Genomic DNA, 22913 nt, shown 5'->3' on the forward strand with positions numbered 1-22913 from the left:
AAATGCCGTGTTACTGCACAAAATTTCACTGGTTACGAAAAACAACAAATTGGAAACAGTGTCTGCCTTCAGGAGTAACTGGATGGGACAGAAGAGACTTAATTTTTTCCCTGTATACTTTTATAACTTCTGATTTGATACATGTATTAAAAAAATAAGTGTACATATAATTAGTAACAACAGTGTCATACCTCTCCTTAGTACAAGTATAAACTCCCAGGTTGCATATTTTGTTCTGAAAAGAATAAAGAATGAAATATATATGTTTTTAAAAATCAGTCAAAGGAAGTAAAAAACAAAGATTCTTACATTTGTCTCATCTCACACTAAAAAGCATTTAGTCATTTCTCTGATATTAGGCATTATAATCAGGCAGAATTCTTTCTTACCCAACAGTCTGACACATCTTTAAACAATGACACAGTTGACCATTCCCTCCTCCTTGAAAACTTCCTTTGCTTCATTTCTAGTACATCGCACTCTCCTGGTCTTCCTCCTCCCTCAATAACCTCTTATTAATCTCCTTTGCTGAATTCCTCTTCATTTCCCAAGAAGGTGTCCAGAAGGTAGGTTCCATGAAGGTGGGAATTTTTGTCAGCTTTGTTCACTACTGTATTCCCAAAGGCTAAAAAAAGTACCCAGAACCATACTCAATAAATCACTGTTGAATGAATACATGATTGAATCAGCACCTCCAGGCTCACATTTTGGAAAGCCATAGAAGTAAACTATATTCCACATAACCTTTATGCTTAATCTACTTTATTACATTATATTTCTCTGAACATTGATAATCAATACACTGTTTATTATTTGATTAGCCAAAATACTTCATTCCCTGCTCTTTCTCCATCAATGTGTTTTACACAGTATGTGCAAAACGCACATTTAACAGCTCTTATACTACTTCTAAAAGCATGAACGTAGCATAGAAAAAGAGCAGCTGTTGCTATGGGAATTTTCACTTTTCTTTCTAGTATTAATGTTGAATTAACATAATGACATACTTTAGTAATTAAAAAAAAGGGGGGACACCCCACTAGACTTAACTAAGATATCACAATAAAGACAGCACCCGGAAAGTGCCCGAGGCCCGCGTGCGCCCGAGTCGCACTCCCAGGAGGCCGCGGGACGCCGACCGGGCGCGGTCGCGCGGGGGCGGGGCTCGCGCAGACATCGGCCCGGGGCGGAGCTGGGGAATCGCGCAGGGGGCGGGGCGCGGTGACGTCGGGCGTCCCGGCCGAGCTGCGGCTGTGGTGGTGGCGGCGGTGTCGGCGACGGCGCCGGCGCACGGGCAGCAGCGGCAGCGGCAGCCCTGAGCAGGGTGAGAGGGCCGCGGTGGCGGCAGCTCGGGGTCGGGCGGCGCCTGGAGCTTCCCGCCCGTCGCTGGCGCTAGGCCCCTCGGCTCTCCTCCGCTCGCTCCTCACGGCCCTGGCTGGGTCCCGGCAGCGCGCCTCCCGGCAGGGCGGAGCCCTAGGTGAGGCTGGTGGGCGTGGGGCTTGCGGGCGTGGGGCTGGGGGCTGGCGGGCGGGGGCTCTGGGCTGCGGCCCGGCGCGGGCGCACACGCGCACACGGCAGGCGCCGGGCGGGCGGCGTCTGTCTCCTCCCGCTTGCCCTAGGAGGCGGTGCGGTGCAAACAGTGGGCCGCCGCCTCCGCCGCTGCTTCAGGGGGCCAGTCACGCAGAGCCCGGGGCGGGCCGCCCCTAGGAGCCTGGCGCCCGCGGACAGGTGGGCTTCCCGCCAGGAGGCCCTCGGGCTGCCCGCACGGCCCGGGAGGCCCCGCCAGCGGCCTGTCCGCGGTTCGCCTCGGCGGCCGGGGAGGGAGGGCGGCGCGGACGGCCGTCCCGGTCCTCGCGGGCGGCGCCACCAGGGAAGTCTTTTACAGGTCTTTTAAAAGCATTCTGTCTCTTCTCTATCTGGTCATATTTTTTTTTCTTTTCTTCCTGCCTTCCTCAGAAAATCTCTACCTACCTAGCTTTAGAGCAGGAAATTATCCGATTGAATTCTTGCTGTTTCTTTAACAAGAAATTCTTTGTAATGGTATAAACAGAAGAATCTTAGTTTGAACGAATAAAAATGACTCATTTATGTTTATTGTGCATCTGGTATTAGTCAGGTTTATGGCTTTTATTTCCTAAAATCGTTCTAGAAATATTTATTATGATTTTGTTCCTTATATTTTTATCTGCATTATTTTGTTATTTCCATGGAAGTTTCTGGACTGTTTCCAAACAAATTCCTTCGAAGGGATTGTTTCCGGCACACTGTTACTTCTGATGCCCTTACATTTGTCAAAAAGAAAATGAGGGTTTTTTGGACCTAAACTGAGAAGAATTATAGTGGAGGGAAGATGAGAGATGTATTTCTTTAACTGCCATTTATGTCTGATCCTGCGAGAGTACAGAATTTTTGATGGGTGTGTCTTCAATTTTGTGGATCCAGGCGTTGCCCACTGCCCAGCTCCTCTGACTATACCTGACCCAGATGCTCAGTTTCTGTGTTTTCTGTATTGATCGTAGGTGGAGGAGTTACTGATGGCCATGGAGAAGGTAAAACAGGAGCTGGAGTCCATGAAGGCGAAGCTGTCCTGCACTCAGCAGTCACTGGCAGAGAAGGAAACTCATGTGACCAACCTTCGGGCCGAGAGAAGAAAACACTTAGAGGAAGTTCTGGAGATGAAGTAAGTTTTATAATATTGTTCTTCAGGCATATGCTTAGTTGAAATACTTGTCCTCATCGCTTTCATCTTCTGGCCCTGTTTGTCACGCCTGACACACTTAGCCTAATTTTAATGCTCACTTGTGTTTCTCACTCCTTAGAACAAATTTGGGACAAATCCTCGTCAACTAGAAACTTTTTTTGCCTCCCTGTCATTGAATTTTGCAGTCCTCTAGAGTGTATGTATCCGTATGCAGTTGTGTCTCTGAAATTCCTAAAACCTTCTGGAAAGTTCTGGCAAGTTGTTGAGCTTTCTGAGGAAGATAACCATTGCTCCTGGGGTCATACGATGGCTAGGCAATTTTTAAAAACATTTTTTATTATAAACATTTCCAAAGGTACACAAAAGTAGAGAATAGTATAGTGAACCTCCTTATACCCATCCCCCATATTTCACCATTAACATTTGCCGCACTCTCCAGTCAGTTTTGGCAAAATTGTCACTTTTAGCAGAACCATTCTTGACATCATTTTCGTACTTTCCAGGCATCTTGCAGCTTCCTTGAGATAGTCTGTTGTGAAGGCTGTATATATCTGCTGTGCAGAATACAGCTGCTGCTTTTTCTGCTCTGTGACTTTGAAAAGTTCTGGTTTCCTTCTCTTCAGAACAAGTATGTCTCTTTTTTAAGTCCCTTAGTACTTTCTCCATCACTCCAATCCCCACCCCTGTGTAATTGTCCTGCTCTCATTTTACTGAAACCAAGTCTATGCTGGGACCCCTCAGTTACCTTCATCACCTCAGCAGTTACCTGTGTTCTTGTCGTCTTCTCTTCTGACTCAGAGGAGATACTGTCTCTCCTTCACCAAGCTCGCTTCTTATTTCTATCACAGATTTAAGCTCTGGTTCCCTCCTCTGCAATCTGTCTCCATTAATTTTCTTTCACATAATCTTTGCTCACTTTCTGTTAGTTCCTTCTTCTCTGCAATAAATACGCACTCTCTCTGACCTAAAGTAAACAGTCTTTCTGAGCCCAGCCAGTGCTTGAAGCTAACATCCCCTCTTCTTTTCTGCTACTTTGAACTATCAATACATGTTGAATATGAGAATTACAAAGTAGCAGAGGATCTTGCCATGACACCTCAGCATGAATTTTCATGGGGCATGATTGTTTTGATATCATGACGGCAGCCCAGGAGTTGAGGAAACAAATATCGGGGTGTCCCCTGTGCTTATGGATTATTAGGACACAGTGGGAGGTTTAAGAGAGCCTGATATTTCAGAAAAGAATTGCAGGTGATGTGCTCTCGGAAGTGACAGATACTGGAGCCAGAAATAGGTTGATACGCAGGGAGAACGGGTAGAATTTAGGGTTCTGAGTATCGTGATGAGAAAGTTTGCTTCTTACGAACAGGTTAGTAGAGGCAGTTGAAGACAAGGTTTTATCCCTGATGATAAGAACATAGAGGAAGGATGGGTATAATATTTGGGAATACAAGGTATCGATGTGATACTCCTAAGCACAAACAGGCCCTGCTAAAGCAACGGTGTAGGAGTATTGTTTCCTTTTCTCTGTGTACCAATATCTTGACTTGACTTGTCACATCTTTCCCACTCAGTTCAAGTGTCTATAGCAAAACAGTGGTGGATTTGTAAAGGAATTTTCCTTTATTGTTAGGACTTTGAAAAGATATGAAAGAATTTTTTTAAAGAATGCTTGACTTTAAACCATTAAAAGGGAATTGCGTGTGATTTTTTTTTGTTTTATTATTGTTATTATTTTTGGAACCACAGTACTAAACTTTCTTATGGACTTCCCTTGCCAACCCAGGTTAGAGATTACATTTCAGAAAAATACTGTGATTTGCAAAACTGTTTTTGGTAAGATCAAACACTCACACAGTAAGGCATGGGATGAGTCATTAAAGTATTCAGAGAATTTATAAGTGGTATAGAAATTTGATGAATAAACATTAAATAAAAGTTCTTGAAATAAGGTGTTAAAACCTGGCTCTGACAGGTGACCTGTCTCTTAAATCACCTTCCTCATTTGCTCAGGAGATACTACTACAGCATCATGCTGTTCTTAGATTTTCTACAAGTTTTTTGTCATGCAGATTTACTGACTTAAAGTTTTTAAAGTAGTCTTTGCTTTAATTTGCACTTAAATTTCTCCTTGTTGTTGTCTCTCATTTTCATATCTTAATAAAATGGTTGTTTAATACCTTTCTTTTAACAAATTAAGCACTTCAGGCCTAATCGTCTATCCAAACATGCTGTTGAGAGTGGTGGCTAATCCCAAACTCCTAATGTATCCCTCCTCCACACTCTTTTCTCCTTTGGTAACCATAAGTTTGTTTTCTATGTCTGTGGGTCTATTTCTGTTTTGTATGTAAGTTCATTTGTATCTTTTTTTTTTTTTTTTAGGTTCCACATATAAGCGATATCATGATATTTGTCTTTCTCTGTCTGGATTACTTCACTTAGTATGATAATCTCTAGGTCCATGTATGATGCTGCAAATGGCATTACTTCATGCCTTCTTATGGCTGAATAATATTCCATTGTGTGTGTGTGTGTGTGTGTGTGTGTGTGTGTATACATATATATGTATAAATATATAAAACACATTTTCTTTATCCATTCATCTATTGATGGACATTTAGGTTACTTCCATGTCTTGGCTATTGTAATAGAGCTGCAGCGAACACTGGGTTGCATGTATCTTTTTGAATTATGTTTTTCTCTGGATATATGCCCAGGAGTGGGATTGCTGGATCATATGGTAACTCTATTTTTAGTTTCTTCAGGAACCTCCATACTGTTCTCCATAGTGGGTGCACCAATTTACATTCCCACCATCAGTGTAAGAAGGTTCCCTTTTCTCCATGCCCTCTCCAGCATTTATTTTTTGTAGATTTTTTTGATGATGGCCATTCTTACTGATGTGAGGTGATATCTCGTTGTTTTGATTTGCATTTCTCTAATAATTAGCAGTGTTGAGCATCTTTTCATGTGCCTTTTGGCCATCTATACGTCTTGTTTGGAGAAATGTCTATTTAGATCTTCTGCCCATTTTTTGATTGGGTGGTTTGTTTTTTGATATTGAGCTGTATGAGCTGCTTGTATATTTTGGAGATTAATCCTTTGTCAGTTGCTTCATTTGCAAATATTTTCTCCCATTCTGAGGGTTGTCTTTTCATCTTGTTTATGGTTTCCTTTGCTGCGCAAAAGCTTTGAAGTTTCATTAGGTCCCATTTGTTTATTTTTCTTTTTATTTCCATTTCTCTAGGAGGTGGGTCAAAAAGGATCTTGCTGTGATTTATGTCATAGAGTGTTCTGCCTCTGTTTTCCTCTAAGAGTTTGATAGTGTCTGGCCTTACACTTAGGTCTTTAATTTATTTTGAGTTTATTTTTGTGTATGGTGTTAGGGGAGTGTTCTAATTTCATACTTTTACATGTACCTGTCCAATTTTCCCAGCACCACTTATTGAAGAGGCTGTCTTTTCTCCACTGTATATGCTTGTGTCCTTTATCAAAGATAAGGTGACCATATGTGCGTGGGTTTATCTCTGGGCTTTCTATCCTGTTCCATTGATCTATATTTCTGTTTTTGTGCCAGTACCAAACTGTCTTGATTACTGTAGCTTTGTAATGTAGTCTAAAGTCAGGGAGCCTGATTCCTCCAGCTCCATTTTTCGTTCTCAAGATTGCTTTGGCTATTCAGGGTCTTTTGTGTTTCCATACAAATTGTGAAATTTTTTGTTCTAGTTCTGTGAAAAATGCCAGTGGTAGTTTGATAGGGATTGCAGTGAATCTGTAGATTGCTTTGGGTAGTAGAGTCATTTTCACAATGTTGATTCTTCCAATCCAAGAACATGGTATATCTCTCCATCTATTTGTATCATCTTTAATTTCTTTCATCAGTGTCCTATAATTTTCTGCAGACAGGTCTTTTGTCTCCTTAGGTAGGTTTATTCCTAGATATTTTATTCTTTTTGTTGCAATGGTAAACGGGAGTGTTTTCTTAATTTCACTTTCAGATTTTCATCATTAGTATATAGGAATGCAAGAGATTTCTGTGCATTAATTTTGCATCCTGCTACTTTCCCAAATTCATTGATTAGCTCTAGTAGTTTTTAGGTAGCATCTTTAGGATTCTCTATGTATAGTATCATGTTATCTGCAAGCAGTGACAGCTTTACTTCTTCATTTCTGATTTGGATTCCGTTTATTTCTTTTTCTTCTCTGATTGCTGTGGCTAACACTTCCAAAACTATGTTGAATAATAGTGGTGAGAGTGGGCAACCTTGTCTTGTTCCTGATCTTAGTGGAAATGGTTTGTTTTTCACCATTGAGAATGATGTTGGCTGTGGGTTTGTCATATATGGCCTTTATTATGTTGAGGAAAGTTCCCTCTATGCCTACTTTCTGCGGGGCTTTTATCATAAATGGGTGTTGAATTTTGTCGAAAGCTTTCTCTGCATCTGTTGAGATGATCATATGGTTTTTCTCCTTCAGTTTGTTAATATGATGTATCACGTTGATTGATTTGCGTATATTGAAGAATCCTTGCATTCCTGGAATAAACCCCACTTGATCATGGTGTATAATCCTTTTAATGTGCTGTTGGATTCTGTTTGCTAGTATTTTGTTGAGGATTTTTGCATCTATGTTCATCAGTGATATTGGCCTGTAGTTTTCTTTCTTTGTGACATCTTTGTCTGGTTTTGGTATCAGGGTGATGGTGGCCCCGTAGAATGAGTTGGGGAGTGTTCCTCCCTCTGCAATATTTTGGAAGAGTTTGAGAAGGATAGGTGTTAGCTCTTCTCTAAATGTTTGGTAGAATTCTCCTGTGAAGCCATCTGGTCCTGGGCTTTTGTTTGTTGGAAGATTTTTAATCACAGTTTCAATTTCAGTGCTTGTGATTGGTCTGTTCATATTTTCTATTTCTTCCTGGTTCAGTCTCGGCAGGTTGTGCATTTCTAAGAATCTGTCCATTTCTTCCAGGTTGTCCATTTTATTGGCATAGAGTTGCTTGTAGTAATCTCTCATGATCGTTTGTATTTCTGCAGTGTCAGTGGTTACTTCTTCTTTTTCATTTCTAATTCTGTTGATTTGAATCTTCTCCCTTTTATTCTGATGAGTCCGGCTAATGGTTTATCAATTTTGTTTATCTTCTCAACGAACCAGCTTTTAGTTTTATTGATCTTTGGTATCGTTTCCTTCATTTCTTTTTCGTTTATTTCTGATCTGATCTTTATGATTTCTTTCCTTCTGCTAACTTTGGGGTTTTTTTGTTCTTCTTTCTCTAATTGCTTTAGGTGTAAGGTTAGGTTGTTTATTTGAGATGTTTCTTGTTTCTTGAGGTAGGATTGTATTGCTATAAACTTCCCTCTTAGAACTGCTTTTGCTGCATCCCATAGGTTTTGGGTCGTCGTGTTTTCATTGTCATTTGTTTCTAGGTATTTTTTGATTTCCTCTTTGATTTCTTCAGTGATCTCTTGTTTATTAACTAGTGTATTGTTTCGCCTCCATGTGTTTGTATTTTTTACAAATTTTTTTCCTGTAATTGATATCTAGTCTCATAGCATTGTGGTCAGAAAAGATACTTGATATAATTTCAATTTTCTTAAATTTGTCAAGGCTTGCTTTGTGACCCAAGATATGATCTATCCTGGAGAATGTTCCATGAGCACCTGAGAAGAAAGTATATTCTATTGTTTTTGGATGGAATGTTCTATAAATATCAATTAAGTCCATCTTGTTTAATGTATCATTTAAAGCTTGTGTTTCCTTATTTATTTTCATTTTGGATGATCTGTCCATTGGTGAAAGTGGGATGTTAAAAGTCCCCTAGTATGATTGTGTTACCGTTGATTTCCCCTTTTACGGCTGTTAGCCTTTGCCTTCTTTATTGAGGTGCTCCTATGTTGGGTGCATAAATATTTACAATTGTTATATTCTTCTTCGATTGATCCCTTGATCATTATGTAGTGTCCTTCCTTGTCTCTTGTAACATTCTTTACTGTAAGTCTGTTTTGTCTGATATGAGAATTGCTACTCCAGCTTTCTTTTGATTTCCATTTGCATAAAATATCTTTTTCCATCCCCTCACTTTCAGTCTGTATGTGTTTCTAGGTCTGAAGTGGGTCTCTTGTAGACAGCATATATACAGGTCTTGTTTTTGTATCAATTGAGCAGTCTATGTCTTTTGGTTGGAGCATTTAATCCATTTACATTTAAGGTAATGATCGATATGTATGTTCCTATTCCCATTTTCTTAATTGTTTTGGGTTTGTTATTGTAGGTGTTTTCCTTCTCTTGTGTTTCCTGCCTAGAGAAGTTCCTTGAGCATTTGTTGTAAAGCTGGTTTGGCGGTGCTGAATTGTCTTAGCTTTTGCTTGTCTGTAAAGGTTTTAATTTCTCCATGAAATCTGAATGAGATCCTTGCTGGGTAGAGTAATCTTGGTTGTAGGTTTTTTCCCCTTCATCACTTTAAATATGTCCTGCCACTCCCTTCTGGCTTGAAGAGTTTCTGCTGAATGATCAGCTGTTAACCTTATGGGGATTCCCTTGTATGTTATTTGTTGCTTTTTCCTTGCTGCTTTTAATATTTTTCCCACATTAGGGAAGTTTTCAACTATAATCTCTTCAAATATTTTCTCAGTCCCTTTCTTTTTCTCTTCTTCTTCTGGGACCCCTATAATTCGAATGTTGGTGCGTTTAATGTTGTCCCAGAGGTCTCTCAGACTGTCCTTAATTCTTTTCATTCTTTTTTCTTCTCTGCAGTAGTTATTTCCACTATTTTATCTTCCAGGTCACTTATCCATTCTCCTTCCTTAGTTACTCTGCTCTTGATTCCTTCTAGAGAATTTTTAATTTCATTTATTGTGTTGTTCATCCTTGTTGTTTATTCTTTAGTTCTTCTAGGTCCTTGTTAAACGTTTCTTGTATTTTCTCCATTCTACGTCCAAGATTTTGGATCATCTTTGCTGTCATTACTCTGAATTCTTTTTCATGTAGACTGCCTATTTCCTCTTCATTTGTTTGGTCTGGTGGGTTCTTACTTTGCTCCTTCATCTGCTGTGTGTTTCTCTGTCTTCTCATTTTGCTTAACTTACTGTGTTTGGGGTCTCCTTTTTGCAGGCTGCAGGTTCGTAGTTCCTGTTGTTTTTGGGGTCTGTTCCCACTGGCTAAGGTTGGTTCAGTGGGTTGTGTAGGCTTCCTGGTGGAGGGGACTGGTACCTGTGTTCTGGTGGATGAGGCTGGATCTTGTCTTTCTGGTGGGCAGGTCCACGTCTGGTGGTGTGTTTTGGGGTGTCTGTGACCTTATTATGATTTTCGGCAGCCTCTCTGCTAATGGGTGGAGTTGTGTTCCTGTCTTGCTAGTTGTTGGGCATAGTGTGCCCAGCACTGTAGCTTGCTGGTCGTTGAGTGGAGCTGGGTCTTAGCGTTGAGATGGAGATCTCTGGGAGAGCTTTTGCTGTTTGATATTACGTGGAGCTGGGAGGTCTGTGGTGGACCCATGTCCTGAACTCGGCTCTCCCACCTCAGAGACTCAGGCCTGACACCTGGCCAGAGCACCAAGACCCTGTCAGCCGCATGGCTCAGAAGAAAAGGGAGAAAAAAAAGAAATAAAATAAAGTTATTAAAATAAGAAATAAAAAATAATTACTGAAAATAAAAAAATTAAAAAGTAATAAAAAAAGAAAAAAAAAGAAGAGAGCAACCAAACCAAAAAACAAATCCACCAATGATAACAAACGCTAAAAACTATGCTAAGAAAAGAAACAAAAAACGGACAGACAGAACCCTAGAACAATTGGTTAAAGCAAAGCTATACAGGCAAAATCACACAAAGTCCACTGCCTCAATTTGGGGATGATTCGTTGTCTATTTAGGTATTCCACAGATGCAGGGTACATCAAGTTGATTGTGGAGATTCAATCCGCTGCTCCTAAGGCTTCTGGTAGAGATTTCCCTTTCCTTCCTTGTTGACACAGCTCCCGGGGTTCAGCTTTGGATTTGGCCCCTCCTCTCCATGTAGGTTGCCTAGGGCGTTTGTTCCTGCCCAGACAGGACAGGGTTAACGTAGCAGCTGATTCCGGGGCTCTGGCTCACTCAGGCCTGGGGGGAGGGAGGAGTACAGAATGCGTGGTGAGCCTGTGGTGGCGGAGGCTGGCGTGACATTGCACCAGCCTGAGGCGCGCCGTGTGCCCTCCCGGGGAAGTTGTCCCTGCATCACGGGACCCTGGCAGTCGGGGGCTGCACATGCTTCCGGGAGGGGAGGTGTGGATAGTGACCTGTGCTTGCACACAGGCTTCTTGGTGGCTGCACCTGCAGCCTTAGCGTCTCATGCCAGTCTCTGGTGTCCGTGCTGATAGCCTCGGCTTGCGCCCGTCTCTGGAGCTCATTTAGGAGGTGCTCTGAATCCCCTCTCCTCACGCGCCCGAAACAATGGTCTCTTGCCTCTTCGGCAGCTCCAGACTTTTCCCGGACACCCTCCCGGCTAGCTGTGGCACACTAGCCCCCTTCAGGCTGTGTTCACACAGCCAACCCCAGTACTCTCCCTGGGGTCTGACCTCCGAAGCCCGAGCCTCAGCTCCCAGCCCCCGCCCGCCCCGGCGGGTGAGCAGACAAGCCTCTTGGGCTGGTGAGTGCTGGTCGGCACCGATCCTCTGTGAGGGAATCTCTCTGCTTTGCCCTCCGCACCCCCGTTGCTGCGCTCTCCTCCGTGGCTCTGAAGCTTCGCCCTGCCACGCCCTGTCTCCGCCAGTGAAGGGGCTTCCTAGTGCGTGGAAACCTTTCTTCCTTTACAGCTCCCTCCCATTGTTGCGGTCCCATCCCTATTCTTTTGTCTCTGTTTTTTCTTTTTTCTTTTGCCCTACCCAGGTACGTGGGGAGTTTCTTGCCTTTTGGGAGGTCTGAGGTCCTCTGCTAGTGTTCAGTAGGTGTTCTGTAGGAGTTGTTCCACACGTAGATGTATTTATGATGTATTTGTGGGGAGGAAGGTGATCTCCATGTGTTACTCTTTCGCCATCTTGAAGGTCTCCCCACTTTTCAGGTTTTTTTGTCCTATGTATTACTGTTATGGCCATCTTTATTAATACATTTTCACATTTCTGATTATTTTCCTATGATAGGTTGTTAAAAAATTGAATCTATTCATCAGAGGGGATCAAAGGAATTATAGGAGAGGTTTTCCCGTATACGTTTATGTATTCTTAAAATGTTTAACACTTATATTTATTACTTTGTAATGAGAAAATGTTAACAAAAATGACCCTACAAATTACTATATTATCCACCTTATATTTGGAGAGAAAAGCAACATTGCTAGAAGATAGTTTCTGCTTCCTAAGGATGATACAGTTGTGCTTATAAAATAAAAGAGGTGAATATACTTATTGACACACTGTCTTCTAGAAGGATTGGACCACTTTAGGTGATCAGGCATGTACGAATGCATGTATCACCTTACCTGTTCATATAATGTTTAAAAATCTTTTGCCTGAAAAAAAACTTTTACCTCTTTCATAGGTTAAAAAGTTTTGTCTTACCTTGCTTTCATTTGCAATTCTTTGTTTACATTTTCATGTGTTTATTGTCAATTTGCATATTGTCTGTGATTGGTATATTCCTATTTGTTAATTTCTCTTGGGGACAGTAAGGTCTTAGTATTTCATTGACTTGTATGGGCTTTTTCAATAGTGAGGATAAAGTACTTTCACAGTTGTGAATAATTTTTAGTTTTTGTCATTTGCTCATTAGTTTTTGACTTTTGATGTTTATAATTCTAGATTTCTAAGCAGTAAAATGTACTATACTTTTCTTACATTTGCAATTTGTAATTTTTTTGTAATTTCTTACATTTCGTTTTTTGTTTAGAAAGTCCTTCCCTATCTGAATATCATTAAATATGTTATATTTATTCTTTTTATTTTCTAATTAATTTGCATTTTATACCTAGTTCTTTAATCTTCCTGGAACTTATTTTTAATTTTGTGTGGGGAGAACGTATTTATTTTGATGTTTTCCTAATAATTGCAAAGCTTTCTAAATACTGTGATCAGTCTCTTTTCTTTTGGTTTGTGGCATTTCCTTTTTCTTTCTTAAGTGCTTAATTATTGTGAGATTTGTTCCATTGATCTCTTTGTTGATATTCTTTTTCCAGGACTACATTGATTTGATTATAACAGGCTTTCAATTTGTATTAATGGCCGATTGGGCGTTGAAAAAAATGTCCTTCAAATATATATGTACACACACACACAAACACCCACATATACATATATATATATATATGCTATTCTTAACTCTTTATTCTTATGTGCTGCCAGACATTCTTACCCCACTCTTATATGCTGGCTGCCTCAGGTGTCAGCTTAAATGGTACTTCTTCAAAGAGACCTTCCCTAACCATCCTGCCTAAAGTAGGGCAGTCTGTGCCAGTATCAGCACAAATAAATCAGTCAGCCTTTCAGAAGTCATTTCCTTTCACACCAAATCTTCCAGATGCAGTTCTCATGTTCCTCATTATTGGGTGAGCTGTTAAAATGAAGACAACTATTGATCCACCGTCAGCTCCTATTTAATTGCTTAAAATTTCCAGCAATTAAATAGGAGCAAATTCTGTCATTTAAGAGAAGTGACTTACTATTGAAGAGTATAAATTCTAAAGCTGTAGTTAAAAAACTTATACAGTACATTTTTTTTTAATACAGTACATTTTTGATTCTGTCCTAGATGAAAAAGACAGCCATTGTCTGGGACAAAAGATCAGCAAGGCTCTGTAAAACCTTTGTCCCATTTTAAAATGAAGTATTAGGACATCTGTGCCATAGAGATTCAAGCTAGTGTCCCTGAGAATTTTCAGCTGCACCAGAGTGGTGATTGCTCAACAGACTAAACTGGAGAGTGTGGGATAATTATCACAAGAGAACCACACACAATGATGACATGGAAAGTGATTAATTACAAACAATCAATAGCATAAGAAAAGGATATTAAAAGAAAGTTTTTAGAGGTACTGATTTCAATGAGAAAAGGCTGGTGAGATATTTTGGTTCTTTATTAATTGGTTTTCTTCATGCAGGGCTTTCAAAAAGAAAACAAGTAATTTGAGCACACTAACCAACTTTATTTTTCATGAAAAAAGAAAGCCCTTTGTGATTTTAATGCTGCTTAACTCTTTTCTTCACCGTTCATGCGGTTATAATCTTAAGCAAACAAACAAAAATTTGCTGTTATAAGGCTGTGGTGCTTCAATGGCAGTAATGGCACTGACCCTAGTACAATTTTCAGTAGATAAACAGAGCTAATTGATTTATAACCATTATTCTAATTAAATAATCATAAATAATAAGCTTCATGTTAGGGATTATGTTATCAAGTGTGTTGTTTTGTCCTTATTTCTCACATGTTTTACTTTGGTGAAGAATTACAAGCTGTAAATGGTACAGATGAACTGGTTTTCAGGGCAGAAGTAGACACAGATGTAGAGAACAAACGTATGGGCACCAAGGGGGGAAAGTGGCGGGGAGGGTGGGTGGTGGTGGGATGAACTGGGAGATTGGGATTGACATGTATACACTAATATGTATAAAATAGATAACTAATAAGAACCTGCTGTATAAAAAAATAAAATAAACTTCAAAAATTCAAAAAAAGAAAAAAACTAGAATTACAAGCTGTAATCCAAATGAATTGAAGGGACTATTGAGATGATCCAGTCATTGCTTTTTGAAAAACACTTTAAGCTGCAGACCCCTTTTTTCAAATGAATGTTATTCAGATATGAAAATAAAACTTATTATTAATTAATTAATTTATTTATTTTTTGGCTGTGTTGGGTCTTCGTTGCTGCGCACAGGCTTTCCCTAGTTGCGGCGAGCGGCGTGGGGCGCAGGCTTCTCATTGCGGTGGCCTCTCTTGTTGTGGAGCCGGGATCTAGAGCGCAGGCTCAGTAGTTGTGGTGCACGGGCTCAGTTGCTCTGCGGCATGTGGGATCTTCCCGGACCAGGGCTCGAACCCGTGTCCCCTGCATTGGCAGGTGGATTCCCAACCACGGTGCCACCAGGTAAGTGCCTAAAACTTATTTTAAGAAGTAAAATGAAAAAGAAGGCAAAGCTGTTCTGATCGAGACAGGACTGGGGAGCCCAGATGCCCCAGTGTGGCCCTGCCAGGCATTCCCTGAAGATGTTCTTTAGAACCCCTAGGGCTTCCCAGGGCTGGGTTCAGTAAGCCACTAACCAAACCTTTTGATTTTACAAACAGGAGCAACAACAGTAACTGCCATTTATTGATAATTTACAGTGTGATAGGTGTTCTGTCTTACTGCTAATTATTATAATAACCCTGTAGATTAAGTTTCATAATGTGCATAGTGTAGATTAATAAATTAAGGCTCAGAGTATTTAGTTAACTTCACTGAAGTCATCCTGATGGAACCAGGAATTGAACCCAGAGCCAGATCTTTCTTGGTCTGTGTTCTCCCCTTAGAGAAAGGGTCCTTATCAGCTTCTTTCAGTTTCTGTGACACTGTTTTCCTAATTTCTACCCACTTCTCTGACTGCTCCTCTTGTCTCCTTTGCCCGCCTCTTACCCTCTGCCTGCCATCTAATGTTGAATCAGTCCTATGACTATCTCCTCTTGCTGTGTTTTCTTTTCCTAGGGAGGCTCATTCACTGCCTTGGCCTCAGTTAACATCTGTGTATCAGAGCTTCCACACTTAACATCTTTAGCTCATATCATTCCTCTAAGCTCCAGACCCACATGCCCAGTTGCTCCCTCAAACCTTTTCTCAGCATCTCAAAAGCACATTACATTCAGCTCAAGATTTCCCCTCAATTCTGGTCCTTCCTTATTTTTTCCCATTTTTGTTTATGGTGCCACCAACTTGTCCATGGTGTTTAAGTCAGAAACTTCAGAATTTTCCTTGATTGCTTCACTCCCTCATTTCCCACCCTGCCAGTCAAATCCTGGTGATCTTTTTTCTCTGAAGTATTTCTGTAAGCCATCCATTTTCCCACCCCACAGCCACTGTCATAGTTTGGTCATGTCGCTGTTGGCTGACATTATTGCAGTGGTCTCCCAATTTTCCCCAGTCTTTCTGTTTCCCCCTGATGTGCAGCCTCATTGCAGCCAGTCTGGGCTTTTGAAAGTGCCCATGTGATGTTTGAATCCTGGCTCCACCACTCACTAGTTATGTGAGCTTGGCAGGCTGCTAAGTCTTTCCAAACCTTAGTTTCCTCATCTGTAAAATGGTTATATAATTCTTACCTCATGTACTTGTTCTAAGAATTAAATGTGGTAGTATGTGCCCGGCATCACTATTAGTGATGATGGTAGAGATGATCATACTCTGCTCAAAACTTTTTCAGGGCTTCCTGTTGCCCTTAAAGTCCAAAACTCTTGTCACACTTCCTTGGTGCTCAGTCTCCTTAATCCCTCAAATGTGCTGTGCCCCCTCCTTCTTGAGGGTCTTCACCTAAGTAGTCTTCTCCTCACAGTAGAAGTGTTGTGTCTTTAAATAGTTAATGGAAGTTAACTCATTCTTCAGATCTCACCCAGCCCCCAAATCTTCTCTTATCTTTTACTACCTTGGATTTATAGCTTTTATCCTTGTTTGCAGTTATAATTGTGTATTTTTGTTGCTTTTGGGATTAATGACTCTCTTATCCACCATTATCTGTCTTATCTACCTTTATATGGAGACAGACCATGTTTATTATACCCACCTGCCATTGTATCTCTGTCAGGGAGCTTAATGCCTGCTACTAACTAAAGATCTTTCTTCCGTCAGTGAGGGATTATACTTCAGTATTTTTTTTTCTGTTCTCCAATGTTTGGTTAAGTTTATTTTTCAACAGCACTGCCTCCTTTGTGGGCAGAATTGTCTGAAATGGACTCTTTCATGTTAATTACTAGTACTTGTTCTTGATGGAGAGAACTCCCAAGGTAGCCGGAGCCCTCTCAGAATCTGTCATTCTTCTGGTATTGAAATAGGCTAGGGGTTCGTTTTTCCACCTAGGATAAAGTGCTGTTCTTGTGTTCCTGTAGGTTTTGTGTTTTTGTGGCACTTGCCTATACCTTGGGATTCATATTTTCTTTTGCTTAAGTCTGTATAAGAAATATGACATATTTTAGGTTCACTAACGTCATCAAATGTTCCTTTGTGAACCTCTCATTTAAGTTTTCTTGTTTTTGTTTAGATACCTTGGGTTAAGCAAGTAGCTTTATTTAAAAAGCCAATTTTCCTTATAATATGGGGATCAAAGAATGTGTTCTTAAAAGCTGTCAGAAAAAACGAATTATATAAGCATCTATCCCAATTCATAAGTTTAGTTTAAAAATATTTTAAACATTAGTAATGAATCAGGTATCCCTGTGTTACTTTTTTGTTTCTCAAATACCTGAGAGAAAAAAGAAGCCTGCTTATTTATTTATTTTCCAATAAATATGAAAGGGATAGAAAGGAAATCCTTGAAACTGTTGATTATTGTTGCTTTCAGATTTTCAGTGTCCTTATCTCTAAGATCATTTTTATAGGAATCTTTGACATCAAAATTTTGGTACTGAGATTAAAGTAGTTGTATTTTGTGGGGATTCTCAGGGAAAGATGCCATTTTAGGAAGTAGGGTGAGCGGAGAGAAATTAGGATTCTTTCCAATCTTTTCTGTTTCTTCTCTCATTCCTTCTTTCAGAGAGAAAAGATCCTATAGATAGAATTATTGCTTTTTAAAAAAAATTCTCAAGCCTTACAGCGATACTTGGGCTCTGCTAATTAAAGTAGCTTCATAAGTAATAACTTTCTTTGAAAACACTGTCTTTATTCCTTATGGATGGAATTGAATGCATAGCCATTTAGCTTTTCTTTTTTTTTTTTTTTTTTTAAGTAGCAACCCAATCCATTTCCACCAACAATTTCCTTCTAGGAAAGTGGTTTTATGATTAATGGAAAGTGTTATATGATTAATGGTTCTGTAGATACGAAAGTTACAGGCTGGATATCTGCTCCCTTTTATCATCTGTGTCATGCATCTTGTTTATAGTAAATTGAAAAAGGTACATTTAAATGACCAGTAAGGTTGAAGACACGCTCTACTACCTGGCAGTTTCATTTCCGTGTGTCTTCTTGAGAGAAACTTTTGCACATGTGCACAAGGAGACAGGTAGATGTACATGTGCTTGTTGTAACAGTGAAAAAAGTGGAGAAACATCTAACTGTTCCTCAAGTAGGTGAGTGGATAAGTTGGTATTTATTCACAAAATGGAATATGAGTACACAGTCCTTTCCTCCAAAATACTTAGGGCACATGTATGTTGGAATTTAGATGTTTTTCAGATTTTGAAAGGTAATCCAGTATATAAACTGTATATTGTGTAATACTCCCATTGGGATCTGGACAATACCCAGTAATCAAACATATTAAATCTATAGCAAAACTTAGGAATATTCATATTAAATTGGATAAATAAATGGTAAATAGCCTCATAGCAGTTGAGTCAGGTTTTTCCATTAAGCTTGGAGAAAAATGTAGTCTTTTTAAAGCTCTTTGGATTTTAGAATTTTGGATAAGGAATTGTGAAACCTGTATTATACAGTTCATAAAAGTGAATGAGCTAGAGTTACGTATATCAGTGTGGATAAATCTCAAACACGTTTTTAAAAAATTGAAGTATTGTTGACATATTATATTAGTTTCAATATTTTGCTATTGGGATACATTACAAAATGATCAACACACTGGGTCTGGTTAACATCCATCACCACACATAGTTACAAAGAACTTTTTTTTCTTGGGATGAGAACTTTTAAGATCTACTCTCTTAGCAGCTTTCAAATATGTAATACACTGTTATTAACTATAGTCACCATGCTGTACGTTATATTCCCAGGACTTATTTATTTTTATAGTTGGAAGTTTGTACCTTTTGACTCCCTTTACCCATTTCACCCACTCCCTGTCCCCCACCCCTGGCAACCACCAATCTGTTCTCTACCTGTGAGCTTGTGGTTCCCCCCGCCTCCGAAATGGTAAGATTTTATTTTTTTTTATGGCTGAATAATATCCCATTGTGTATATCTATACACATATGTGTATAGATATACACACCACATTTTCTTTATCCATTCATCCATGGATGGACACTTAGGTTGTTTCTATATCTTGGGTATTATAAATAATGCTGCAGTGAACATGGGGGTGCGGATATCTTTTCGAGTTAGTTATTTTTGTTTTCTTTGGATAAAAACTCAGAAGTGGAATTGCTGGATCTAATGGCAGTTCTGTTTTTAATTTTTTGAGGAACCTCCATTACTGTTTCCTATAGTGGCTATACCAGTTTACATTCTCAGACACATTATGTTGAGTAACATGAGCAATTTGCAAAGAGAATCAAGAACAGATGACATCACTTCTGTGAATTTTAAATAAGCAACAGTGAGGGGTGGGGGAGAGAGAGAGAGATATCTGAAGCAAATAAGGCAAATTGTTGATGGTGATTTCCATACGTTGTTGTATATTTGAATGAGTCTCTGTAGCCCCAAGCTTCTGCTTTCTTCTCTAACCTTTTTAAGAATGCAGGGTTACAATTGAATTAGGTGATGGAGCATGATACATGTTGGGACTGGAAGTGTTCTTAAAATCAACTAAATTATCCTTCTTTCTTTTAAGTGAAGTCATTCCTACTTGTTAAGAAATTTTCTTGAATATTGATTTACTTTTCCCTTTTCTGACCTATGTCTGTTACTTTTTTCTCTTTTAATATATCTGTTTTTTGTTGGAGTATAGTTTACATACAGCAAAATACATGGATCTTCCGTATCATAGTTCCATGAGTTTTGACAAATGCCAGTAGTCGTATAATGCAGTCTTACGAAGATATAGAACATTTCCATCATCCCATAAGGTTCCCTTGAGCTCCTTCCCAATCAGTATTTTCCCTGCCCCAAACACATAGATGGTGTTCTAATTCCTTTCACTTTAGATTAGTTTTGCCTGCTCTAGAACCTCCTATACATGGAACCATATAGTCTGTACTCTGTTGTGTTTGGCTTCTTTTGCTCAGTGTACTATATATTTTTTTTAAAGTTTATTCGTGTTGTTGCATGTATCCATAGTCATCCTAATATTGAGTAGTTTTCATTGCATGGATATTGCATAATCAATTTATCCATTCTCCTGTTGATGGGGTTGTTTCCAGTTTTGGCTCTTATGAATAAAGCGGTTGTAAACATTTTTATACAGATGTGTTTGTGGCCATGTTTTTATTTCTGTTGCGGAAATATCTAGGAGTGGAATCGCTGGGTCATAGGGTAAGTGCATGTTTAACTTTCCCCAAAAGTATGCAGTCAGCTGAAGTGAAGTGAAAGATTTTGTGGTCACAGACCTAAGTATTCAAATTGAAAATACAACGCGATGAGTAAATATGGATGTAGGAGATGAATGAAAATAATGGTAACACATTTATTTATTGGAGTTTATGTGATAAAATTGGTGAGAGTCGAGAAAACAAATGTATTTTCCTTTTAAATACCCCGTGAAGATCCCATATGGTTTTTATTTCCTCTCAACGTGTTGCTAAAACATGAAGCAATCTTTTGTATTGTCTGTTTACTACCTAAATTGATTTTCAAAAAAATTTTATTAATTTTTAAAGATTTCTTTTATCTACTTAACATTTTTACAGAAGCATGTGCAAAAGAGTCTTTGATATGCCTTATTTGATGGTTGCCATGGAAAAATTGAGGAATTGTATACAAAGAAAATAATATTTATACCTTGGTGTTTTGCTTTTGAAACAATTATGATTTTCTCCATAATAGTTTGACTTTTTATTGTTATTTTATCCCCAGATGCTTCTTTGGTTTTATTTATCAAGATTCTCTTTCTCTCTCTTTTTTTTTTAAATAAATTTATTTATTTATTTATTTATGGCTGTGTTGGGTCTTCGTTTCTGCGCGAGGGCTTTCTCTAGTTGCGGCAAGCGGGGGCCACTCTTCATCGCAGTGCATGGGCCTCTCATTATCGCGGCCTCTCTTGTTGCGGAGCACAGGCTCCAGACGCGCAGGCTCAGTAGTTGTGGCTCACGGGCCCAGTTGCTCCGCGGCATGTGGGATCTTCCCAGACCAGGGCTCGAACCCGTGTCCCCTGCATTGGCAGGCAGATTCTCAACCACTGCGCCACCAGGGAAGCCCTCTCTCTCTTTTTAATTACACTTTTTAAAGATTTGTTCCTTGTAGAGAAATGCAGTTAAATTTTATATGTTGATCTTATATGCGCCAGGCTTGCTAAACTCTTTTTTTTTTTTTTGATATTTATGTATTTATTTGTTTTATTTTTGGCTGCGTCAGGTCTTAGTTGCTGCACGCGGGATATTCCTTGCGGCATGCAGGATCTTTCGTTGCGGTGCGTGGGCTCTGGTGGGCTCTGTAGTTGTGGCACGTGAGCTGAGTTGCCCCGTGGCATGTGGGATGCAGAACCCACGTCCTCTGCATTAGAAGGTGGATTCTTAACCATTGGACCACCAGGGAAGTCCCTTGCTGGACTCTTAATTATACAGATATTTTGTCTGTAATTTCTTCTGAGTTTTCATCCTACAATCTCTGTATAATGACTGTTTCTTGCTTTCTAATTCTTATACCTTTGATTTCCTTCTCTTGTCTTAGTGCACTTGGTCTTAGTATCTCTAGAACAGAATACAACAGTGGACTGTTGTAGTCTATCAGTTGCCTAGTGTAGATTTGATTTTTACAAGAAAGCCCATTATTAAAGAGGTAAGTCTTGAAAAAAAATGTGAGTAATTTGGTTGGTTTATTCTGGTTAGCTGATGTTCTTCTTTGTATATGTTCTATGCTATTTTCTCCCCAAGACAGAATTATTTATGTAAATAATTTTGATGGGCTTCATTTCAGTTTAACACAGTTTAGTGATAGTGTGTGTGAAAGCATCTTAAACAATGGCAGTGTACAGGAGTGCTTTTCTGTAAGATTGTAAGGTCATGATCTCTTTGTACTCTCCCTCAATATCAGTCTTCCTTGCCTCTTCTCTTTCTCTGGAGGAAAAGGGGGGGGGGGAGGAAAAAGGAATTCTATAGCTTCTGGAAAGCTTTGGGCACACAGTGACTTCAGTGTTGACATAGCTCTGTGGGACACAGACATTAGCCCGTTAGCTTTATGCCATGCCCTGCAGCTGAATGTCAGCAGGGACCCCCCCCCCCCGCCCCCGCCTCACAGCCAAGCTGCTGCTTCCGGTGTGTGTTTATTCAGCTGAATCCACTCCCAGTTGTAGCATTGCCAGGGTTAGCTCTTAACATGTTCACAGCTGATTGGTATCGCTTAACTCTTCTTTCTTTACCCTTCTTTCTTCACCCTTCTTGATTTATATACTAGTATTTCAGGGACTAAATCTGGGAATTTTGTTAACCTCATTGACGTCTGTTGCAGGTGCTTGAAACTTTTGGGTTGTAGAGCATGAAGAAAGAAGTGAGGTTGATACTTAAAATGCTGCTAGACTGAACAGTACCTTTATGGTCCCTTGTATTTAATTCTGCCTTTGCTTTGTTAGTACTGAGCATTCTCAAGTTAAACACTATGGAAATGGTTACTATAGGATCCCTCTGCTGGTTGATTTTACTTTTAAGGTTAAAAAAAAATTTTTATTTTGATGTTATTTTTTAATGGAATGACGTCTTCAATCCTGACATTGCTTAGGATGATATTTTTACTACTGTAATATCTGGTTTGGGATATTATCTTTTCTTCTTTCTGTACTTTTCTTCCTCCACCCATTCCTTCCTCTCTATTTCTGCCTTTTGTTCAGTTTGAGAGTCAGACAGGCTTTCTAGAGGAGGTAATGCCTGATCTAAGGATGAAAGGACAGGTAGGATTTAGCTGGGAGTGAAAGTGAGGGAACGGGTAGAGTATATTCTTTATTTATTTATATTTATTTATATTTATTTATTTATTTATTTATTTATTTATTTAACATCTTTATTGGAGTGTAATTGCTTTACAATGGTGTGTTAGTTTCTGCTTTATAACAAAGTGAATCAGTTATACATATACATATACTCTTTAAGTAGAGGCTAAGGGGTAAGTAAATGGTATGGGAGTTTGGGTAACTGAAAGCTATTTGGAATTTCTGGAACTTGTACTAAAATCAGTTTATTGTCACTTGAGTTGTTGTCTTGATGAGCACACAATAATAGAATGTATTATGACCTCAGGACTTCCCCATTTTGATAGTAT

At 39.4% G+C, this 22913-nt stretch overlaps 1 pseudogene across 1 annotated transcript in view; it reads left to right on the plus strand.

Annotated features, from left to right (window-relative positions):
* LOC309653615 (ELKS/Rab6-interacting/CAST family member 1-like) overlaps positions 1-22913 on the plus strand; it is a 159305-nt pseudogene that overhangs the window by 21023 nt on the left and 115369 nt on the right. The window contains exon 2 of the transcript XR_014268826.1: positions 2520-2680. The product of XR_014268826.1 is annotated as an ELKS/Rab6-interacting/CAST family member 1-like (transcript). The remainder of the gene's footprint in view (positions 1-2519; positions 2681-22913) is intronic.

The sequence above is a fragment of the Balaenoptera physalus genome (genome assembly GCF_965194825.1).
Source record: "Balaenoptera physalus genome assembly, contig: HAP1_SCAFFOLD_690, whole genome shotgun sequence".
In the NCBI taxonomy this organism is placed as follows: Eukaryota; Metazoa; Chordata; class Mammalia; order Artiodactyla; family Balaenopteridae; genus Balaenoptera; species Balaenoptera physalus.